This window comes from Lepisosteus platostomus, chromosome 6 (genome assembly GCF_059453375.1).
Source record: "Lepisosteus platostomus isolate fLepPlt1 chromosome 6, fLepPlt1.hap1, whole genome shotgun sequence".
Lineage (NCBI taxonomy): Eukaryota > Metazoa > Chordata > Actinopteri > Semionotiformes > Lepisosteidae > Lepisosteus > Lepisosteus platostomus.
This window is the reverse complement of record NC_142616.1, coordinates 22268308-22278663: the sequence shown is the minus strand read 5'-3', so window position 1 is coordinate 22278663 and position 10356 is coordinate 22268308.

Here is a 10356-nt window from a genome sequence, read left to right as displayed (position 1 = left end):
AATAATGTAGCATTAATAACACTCAATAATCAGGGGCAGATCTACTGATCTACAACAATTTAAAAAAATCACTAAAAGGTGCTAAGGTTTTGTAAAAATTAAATGTTCCCTATTTTCAACTGGAGATCTAAGACAACCTAAATATGTGATAGGATTTAATACAGTAATATCAAAACTAAGGAATGATGCCAGGCCATCATTGCACTATTTTTAACTGCTATTGCCTCTTCATGACCACTAGAGGCAGCACAATTTGTGATGGGCAAAACATTCCTAAAATAGTTTCACAACACATACTTTAACAAACTTTTATAGAAACAAAATGGCATGAGAGCTTCATTTTGTCATATCTCATAATGTAAGTTAATTGGTAGTCTTACTTTACTTGGTATCATTATTAAATTTATCAGCACATTGTTTTTTAAAGAATTTATTAAGGAAATTATTAATGAACTGGTTTCCTGTCTGTGTTTTGTCAATAAATGTGGTTTATACATTTTATGCCCCAGCCTATAAAGAGGGGACCTTGAACTTTCACTTCTGCCCTGGCATACAGTAGTTTGTAGTGGGCCCACTAAGAAAAAATCTGCGGACGTAAAAGAAAAAAATGAGTATTAGTACTACAACAAAATCTTTACTACCCTTTAAAAGGCTTTGTTTTCCCAAAAAAAGAGTATCAGACAAACCTTTGTCTATTTTTACGCATTTCATAGTATTTGTAGGCACAATTTATAGTTATGTGCAAGAAAATGAGCACATACATACATGAGAGGAATGTTCAAAACGATGGAATGGAATTAATCTAGAATGTAGAAAAATGCATTCATCTCAGAACCATGTAAAAATAAATCACAAATTGTAGAAGAATAAAAAAAATGTTAGTATCATACCTATTCATTGAACTGTAGAGTTATGCAGTCCTGTGATTTTGGGAGACCATATTTGTGCGGCTGAGAATCTGTTGATGCATAGCACAGTTGTTTCTCAGATTAACTGTTCCAAGTAGTCATTATAGTTGCAAATGTGTTACAGTAATAATAATTACAGAATGGCATGAGATTAATTGTTATTACACTTTTCGCAGCCTCAACCAATTGCTAATAGAATCCACATTTGAAAAGCTTTTTTCTTTAAAAAGAAAGTTTGTGGTGTGTGCTTTATAGAAAGCCTTGATAGCTAATTTTGAAAAAGGCATACTGAGTTGTAGTTAATACTGCTTTAAAATTTAGTGAAGCCATTTATGTATCTGGATGGTTAGCCATAAACTATTAAGATAGCCCGTGTAAATGTCTGGATGAGGTTGCTGAAACTATTCTTTCATAATTATTGCAATAACGATTTGTCTCTCTTTTTTTGTGGATGGCTGTAATTATTCCTTAAAGGTAAATGTTCACATAAGAAAGGAACATGAAACTCATAGTTGCGGGATGTGTATTGAAGTTTAGTCATTAAAATCGCTTTATATTCTATATAATGTTACGTATCCTTGTCATTGGAGAGACAGATATTATGCTATATTATATTATACTCTGTGAACAGTGCTAAAATAACTTGTCATGTTCTGTCATATACTGTTCAATACAATATAAACTGATTACCCGATATATAGTCAAATTTTGTTTTACTCTGTTTTTTTTTTTGCTCATAGATATCACTTTAATCAAAGCAGATCTTTTTCAGATGTTTTCTGTGAAAAGTCACTAAAGCTGTGTCATTTGTGTTATGTGCTGATTTTCACACCTTGTGTGCCGATTAAGTGGTAAAGGTTGGTAAGTTCACAATCAATCAGTGTGTTTGCTGTCTTTTTTGTCTTTTAGTTTTAATTTGCCATGTCTGCGTGTTAGTCATGTGTAATATTAAAAAAGACAAAAAAACAATTCTGTCTTATATCAAAAAGCTAACCTGCAAACATCAATTTGAAAGTAAGCTATACAGTAGTTTCCTGTTTCAAATCTTTCTGAGATTTCCTTGTCCAATGTTTTATAGGCTTTCTGAAATGTTAAGATTGCCCTGCTAGTATAATTTTCTTTGGCATAATGGTAAGGAGCCTTAAGCAAAAAGTTATTTGGCAGAAAAGTATCAGACAAGTGAAGGGGCTTTATGTTTCCAGTAAAAAGAATCTAGCTTCCTGAAATGTTTCTGGCTGTTGTTTTTTGAGTGTATTATACAGACACAGTACATATAACAGGAGATGCAAAACAATATTTGTTAGGATAATGTCTGGAGAATTAATGGACTATTAATTCAGATATTTAATGTTTTCATGGCAGCCAGTACATACACATTATTAGGCAACATTATTTTACCACTTTCCTGTGCACACTTGTTTTTCAAGAATATTTTAACTATCCATGTTTCTAATTGTATCATATTTTGAGGGAAGTAAAACTGGGAATTTTTTTTCAACTGGAAATCTGTAGAACACTTTAACAATTTATTGGGATTCTGTAAATCAATCTGTTATCAATCTCAAATCAACCGGCAGAGCAGTGGTGTGGCAGTTAGCACTTCTGCCTCAGCTCACGGTCCTAGGTTAGATATGTCATTTGGCATCTCCAAAATTTCCCCCTGAAAACGTGAGTGAATTCATGAATGCATGAATATGTCTAGGAATGGACTGGTATTCTGTCCAGGGAGTCGTCCTGCCTTGTATCTTGGCTCTAGCTTCTCACTAAGATTAAGTGGATACTGAAATGAATGGATGGTCTATTGTTATATTATGTTTTCAGTAAAATACATGCTGAGACTGGACATGTGATTTGGTGTAGAGTGTATCCAAGGATAAAATGAGTTGTGTCATATAATTTTGCTATTGTGTAAAAAAAAACATTGACATGTTTTCTCAGAAACCTTGGTTTCTGTTTGTGGTTGAGAAGTTGAGTTAATCAGTTTCTCAGTTCTGTAGTTACTCAGACATGCCCACTCTGAATCACTGCGTTTTTCAATATTAAAACAAAACTGGAACAACATACTCCAAACAAGAATCAAATCAGACCAAGATCAATTTAGTTTTCCATTATTTTGGAAATACATCAAGCATGAGTAAATATCATTCCACCACTTAGTACAAAAAAAGTACAAAAATCTTAAATGTCAAACCAATTTGTTCAGTCCAGTTCTAGCTGGTGGATACGCTTTTCTTGAATTCTAAGTTGGCTTTAATCCGAAAATAATATATCTGTTTTAGATAGGTATTGTATGCTCATATACAAATGATAAATAGCTCAAAACATGACCCCTGAAGATGCTGCTTCAAAAATAACATTTGATGGAAGAACATGTAATTTTGCTAACTAAGCCATAGAAGATTTAGAGGATATGTCAATTAGTTCAGTCTGCAGCATCAAATCGACAATATAAGGTTGACTGTACCCAATAAAATCAAGAACATCTGTTATTGTGGCTGTCATTGTTACTGTGAATGACTGGATGTTGCCAGCTGACAAATTCATAACATATCTGTGGTACAGTATACTGCTAGCGCCTGTTTGGCAGGAAGGCAATGATCATACAGTTGGATCCAACAGACTTTCCAGGAAGGGCTTCCCAAAAGACAAGACATTTGATTGAATCATATAGGCCATAGTTGACATTATATAGTTGCCAGAAGTGATATTTTGGCATTTATTGTTTAAGTATGTATTGCACATTAAATTGCCCATTACTTCCAACAATTTAGGACAAGTTGCCAGTTTCTGTGTTTTGCAAAATAAAAAAAAAATCAGAATATAAACGATTTTGCTTTCAGGGAGACTTTTAGAGTGTCCAATTTATATAGTTCATTTTCTGGAGTTATTTTTTGAGTCTTTGTGGGGTACTGTGTACAGGGATGGCCATTGTGTTGCTAGGATATAAAATCAGGAACATAGATTACAGAAGACAGAAGACAGCATGAGTTGGTTACATTTTAAAATGGACCGATGTACATTTATATACCTGATCCAAAAGAATGGCATAGTGCCAATATCAGCATGTGTGCTTTTCATTTTCTACTCAAATTAGAGCAAGAAAACATTAGGCATCATTCTGGCACTCAAGAAATCTGACATAAATTCAACATCTCTTCAAAAGTATGCCATGCCCTTCAGTTTTCCTCTAAACCTGTTATTCAGTCTTTTTGGAATGGGGCTCAGACTTGTGAGGTGTGTTTGAATGCTTTTTTAATGTATCAGATTTCAATATATATTTCTCATGCTGCTGGAGGATGATTTTCTGATATGTTTTCAGCCTATGTGCTGTGGTCACTAAGAACTATTTCCCATTAGCTCTACTGTATGAAGTGCAATGGAAGAGCAGTGACACAAAAAACACTTATCACCATAAATGCTATCAGGTGTCAATTGCAACAGTCAACACCATTCCTTTCCTCAAAGCATTGTGCTGGCTCTGCATCTCATCCTTTGGGATTAGGAGTCTTGTCATGACTGATGGCACTGGAAATCTTTGAGGTAAACCCACTTTAAAATTGGAACAAAAACTCACCTTTCCACAGGACAGTGAAGCAAGTCTCAAGGCCAAAGAGTGAATAAGAATTAAAAAAAAATGGGCCTTGAATGGCCCAATCAAAGACTTGAAAACTGCTGTACCAAGTGGTTCCTGAGCGTCCTGAGAGAGCTCAAGCAAATCTCTAAAGTACTTTTACTTTTGACTTTAACTGCTGCCAGAGGTCTTTTTTTAAACATTTAAATCCTGACATTGCTCAGATTAGATTTTCCTGTTTTAATTTGAATCCATTGTTGTTAAATGTGTACTTGTAATGTTTGTTCTAGGTTTCATTATATAATGTAAACATGTACTTTTACATGGCTATTGCATTATTTCTCCATGAGTCTCAAAAATAACTGTTTTGGTTTTACTATAAGCAGAAACAGCTATGATCATGAAAACATGATGTACCCACAAAAAAAAATTGACTCATTGACTTATTCATGTTGCCAAGGATGTGTGAGTAAGTCTGGACAGGTTCATTCTTGACATTTTTCTATAAAACGATTTCTAAGGCTTCTGTTGCTTAAATCCAAACCATTGACTGATATGAAAGAGATGTTGGATTGAAATTAGAATACTGCAAATCTATAAAGGAAAGGGGAAATTATTTTCTGAAGCACTGAAAGATGGTTATGAAATTGATCTGGCACAGACATTTCCACTGTTCTTCACATTTTCTGATTTGGTTATCTGCAGAAAACATTTCAGAATAATATCGATGTACTACATATTCTGTTTAGCATTATGAGTAGTAAAGAGTTAGAAAAGGAGATTTAATTAATAATCACATGTATCTCAACTTGTTTTTTTCTTCCTGTCAAGTCAGCCTTTTCCTTTCTTTGATCCAAACATCATAAGTAGGTAACAACACATGAGCTGTAGGCAGCAATCTTCCTGGTACCTAATTATCCATGTTTCCTAAATTAAAGACACATAGCTTGTCACATCCTTATTTATTTGATATGTCAGCTAAGCAAATACTGGAAAGTGATATGCCAAGAGAGTATATGTTGTTCAAAACTCTTGTTTCCCCTGAATTGCATCACAAAAAAGGCAACATGGTATCTTTCATATTCTACACCTGCTTTAAGTTCAGGAAAAATAAAGTAATTAGAGGTTGTGGCATCTGTGTATTCTAACCCCACCTAAGAGGAGGAAGGGTCCAATTAAATGTCAGCCAGAAACACCAAAGGTTTAGATAAGAGGAAAGGACATTTCAGGCAAGTGATACATGCTTATTAGAGTGTCTCTTTCTGTTTTTTAAAAATGCTGCTAAATCTCATGTTCTCTCTTACAGTGTTAGCTTTTCTTAACCTTTTATGGGCACAAATGCTGTGTGTAGTATCTGCCACTAAGGTAACCAAAACGTGTGATCTCAGATCACATATCACCATTAAAATATTGCTTGCTAATATATAGTACTAATTATACTGCTTCTGATATCCCTTTTGTGGTGCATTGTAGTCTGGTTTGTTTTCGTCTGATGTAGATAAACGCATCCTTACCAACAAATAAAAGGAGCACAAAGTGGCCACAAAAATGCTTTAATACCATGGTTTCTTTTAAGAAACATCTCTATCAGATCCTTGGATCAATTAGTTACAAGCAACCAAAGAGAATTGAACAGCCCCTTCTTATTTGTGAATGTTCTCATGTTCTAATACTAAATATGAGCCATAAAGAACATAGTCTGCTATTTCATTATCACTTTTTTGATTGTAGTTTGATTGATATTAAATGGCCATTTTATGTTTTTTTTAACGGATATCACATGCATATGCAGTGAACTCTTAATATTCAGATAGATCATTAAAGCCTTCTTTTATTATTCTCTTGAATTTTCCATTCTGAATTTGTGAGCGCAATTAAGTACTGAAGTGTCACAATTAATTAAGTCAATATCTGTGACAAACACTGCATGTAGGACAGCACACTGCTTTTGCTTTAAAACCAAGGTAAGCACACTAACAGAAATCAGCACCTTGGCACCTCTTTTATGTTTTATATTTTCCTTGAGTCTCTGAATGAGCCAATGTTTGCAGTGTAACACAGTGCTTGTTACACAGTTTATAGTAAGTATATGCTTTTCAGAGACCTTTTGTAAGATACCGCTTAACCCCTTGGGCTTTCCAATAAAACATTATAAGACTAGTAGCACATATAGAAAATTATTGAAGGTAAGGTCATTATAAATAACACATTAGATTGAAAGTCTAAATCTTAATGCTGTAGTTTCATCGTATATCTTTAATTACAAGATGTCTGTTTTGTGTAATTCTTTCCTAGAACTTTCTCTCATGTTGTCCCTTTGGGATAACATAAAAGCTACTCAGTTATTTCTACCAGTATTATGGTTTTACAGGCCTCATTATTTAGCATTTACGTCTTCTGAAGAGCATCCAAATGCATTTAGTGAAGTTAAATTTCATTTTTATAGCTAAATTTACTGTTTTGTATGTATAAAATGTTACTTGTTTAGTATTGTACTTATCATTTTGGTACACATACCTATAGCAGTTCATAAAAATAACTTGCAAAAGCAGCATTCATTGAAATGGCTTCAGTGATTAAACAGAGCAATGTGCTTTGAGAAGGTTTATAAAATCACTTACGCCTGCTGCTCTAAGCCATGCTGAGGAACACTTAATTCAATGCAGCTATATAGCCTATCCCAGTGGTGCTGTCAATCCCCCCAAACTCACTTAGCTACTGAGCAGTAAAGGATGACTGCAACTCTCTTGTGCAACTTTACAGTTCTAATTTAACTGCTGTCACTGAGTGTATTGGAAAGAAAATCCAGAACAGCTGGCTCATGAGAGGTTGTGCTGTTTTGTTTTGAAGCCTTTGAGTGCTTGTGGTAGAGCACAGTGACACTTTGGCAGCAGGCTGTCCAGAATGCCTCAGGCTTTGCCAAGATACAAGACACTCAGCTCCAGAAAGAAAAGAAGACATCTTAAGATCTGCAACATCTAACAGACGGTTCTGAAGGGATGCGTAAATCAGGCTACTTGTTCTGCCCCATAGAAAATTGGAAAATTGGAAAAGCTATATATTTTATTCACAGTGCTTCCTAATTTTAATGTTGTGTGCTTGTTATTTTAGTCCTTAATTTCATTCATCCTTATGTTTTCGTTGACCTTGATAAATATTTTTTTTTTCTTCTGGATAAAGCTGATTTTCTGCAGACTCAACGCAATGTGTGAAATAATTAGGTGGGGTTGTGTGTCACAGTTGCATAGACCATACTGAATATCTCTACTGCACCAGTGGGATGCAGAGCACAGTGCAGCTCTGAGTTCTTCCCTGGAACATTCTCCTGCCGTCACCTGTGACTTGTGATAATGTGTTTTCTACAACAAGGTAATGACAATGAAAAGACAACCCAGCGAATCATCCCCAAAAAGTATACTGAGTGCTCCTTACTCATCCTTACCTGTAGATATGTATGCAGTACAAAATAAATTCTTGTCACTGCTTTCACATTGTTCTTCAGGGGAAAAAAAGACTTAAATTGAGATCTAGGCTATCCAAGTAAACTTCAATGTTCCTCAGTTAGATTAATGTTATAATTTAATATGAGTGGTTGTTGAAAAGACTGTGTTTCATTAGACATTTACTGAATACAAAGACATTTGGCAACTATTATTTTTCTTGCTAGAAAGGAAATTGAGGTTCTGAGTTATGACTGTTATGAATGGCATCCCATCCAGGGTGTAATCTCTTCCTGTGCCCTGATCTTCCAAGACAGGCTTTGGGCTATAGGGGCCTGTACCAGGATTAAGCAGCTTTCTGACAATGGATGGAGAAATATGTGTTAAGTTACATATTAAGAATTTATACCATATCTTTCCTGAGGATTTCATAATCAGATGTTTTCAGTATTTGAACATCAGGAAATCAAAATGCAATAGTTTGGATATCTATATGAAAAGCTAAAACGTACTGCTTCTGATTTGAAATATGATTCTGAAAAAAACATGATGAAATTGACATGTCTTAATTCATCAGTCTTATGAAAGACTGACTAGATCTGGAAAATGTATTTGCATTATTTCGATATTTTACTTTTTGAAGAATTTATTGCATTTTAAAGAACTAAGATCTTCTCTTTCATCAAGGTGTGTTGGTAAAAGCTGTTTATTTTTCAAACCTAAAGTGCAAATAACAAGCAATATTCAATACAAGTTTAATTGTAGAGTTCTCAGCTGGTAACATAATATCAGACCCTCCCTTTGGTCTTTGTACACACTGTTCTATTGTATTTAGCAGGTTTGATTTCCTAAGTTTTTTTAAACAGTCCAAACAAGCACTGTTCTTGGAATATGAGGTAACTATTAATAATTTACACATCCATGACCTAATTGTACCATTGCATCAATGGGAGAGTCCTAAAAGACAGAACTGTGGAAACAAAAAGTTACCTACTATGCTAATATTGCTTAACAGTAATATAAAAACTTACAACTGTTAAAGATTATAAATGTGCATGGTAGAAAAACTGTATTTGTAGTGAAATGCAACCAATAAAAAGAATAAGTGCATCATGTTGATTGCAAGTATGCTTAATGGTACAATGTCTGCGAAAATTACTATTTCAAAGGCAAAGAATATTTCTTTAATATCAGACTAAATTATTTTTATTTACTTTATACAGAAATATGTAAGTGTAACTGTTGTATCTATTCAACATGCTGATAGTACATTCAGAAAGGAAAGGGTTTTAAACAAAAACAAATAACTTTTGTTTATAATTAGCTTTGAGCTAGGTTATCCAGATTTTATGGAATATATATATATATGTATTTATGTCATTTATTATGGCAGAAGCATCAATGTATAGATCAAACAATATTTTTTACTCCTTTGAAATATTCTAGTTACATATAGAAGTGTAAATGGCTTTGTGAGTTGTGTCCTGATGAGACATCAGTTAGTGTCGAATGGTATGCAAGTGTGATGACAGCAGCCCAGTCTGGTGTTGGACATGTGCAGCCCTGCCTGCTTACAGTTCAGACACACTCCTCTTCACTGCACTTCCCAATTATAGCTGGTATAGACATGACCCTCTAATTCCATTTCTGTCTAGAAAGACTGCTCTTCATTTGCAACTTGCTTAAAGCCTTGCTCACCCTAGAATCAATGCAGGTAAGAAATACATGTAGACTAGTTCTGAAATTTCACAAACTGTTCACAAAATGTCAGCCCCATCTTATGTAGCTGATGTTCACTCATGAGTTGAATACCCTGCTCTTTTTTAGAACTTTTTTAATTAAGCATGGGATCACCAGTTTTCCCACTGGGTGGGAAAACATACTAAGTAAACAAGTTGAAAACGGTGGACAAAGATCTTTATTTAAACAATAGATACTGTATACAGTAAATCATCATGATTTTGTATGAAAGATTAGCCTTCATGCATACACCCTATTACACAGACAGTATTCATAATCTGTTACTGTGTAATAAGTTTAATGTATTTACCAATCAGAGGGAAACACCAATTACTCACCTCTGAGTTATTTAATAATACCAATTATTAATAATACAATTTATTATTAAAATGCCTCATTGCCTCTTCATAATTATAATAGGTAAAGTATTTAGTGTGTATACAGTATGTACTTTAAATACATTCCAAAGCATGTTACACAACATATGCGAGCATATGGAACAGTGCACAATCTGTGCCATGTGGATAAATAATGTATATTCTCAGTTTATTGCTTTTTAATTACTTTAGGTCAGTTACATTTTGTGTTAAATATTGTTTGCTTATTTGTAAATGATTTTCTGTCTACTGCGATCAAATAACTTGACAGAAAAAAAATATCATGAGGTCCTAATGTGTGTTATAGTTTAGTAGATGTT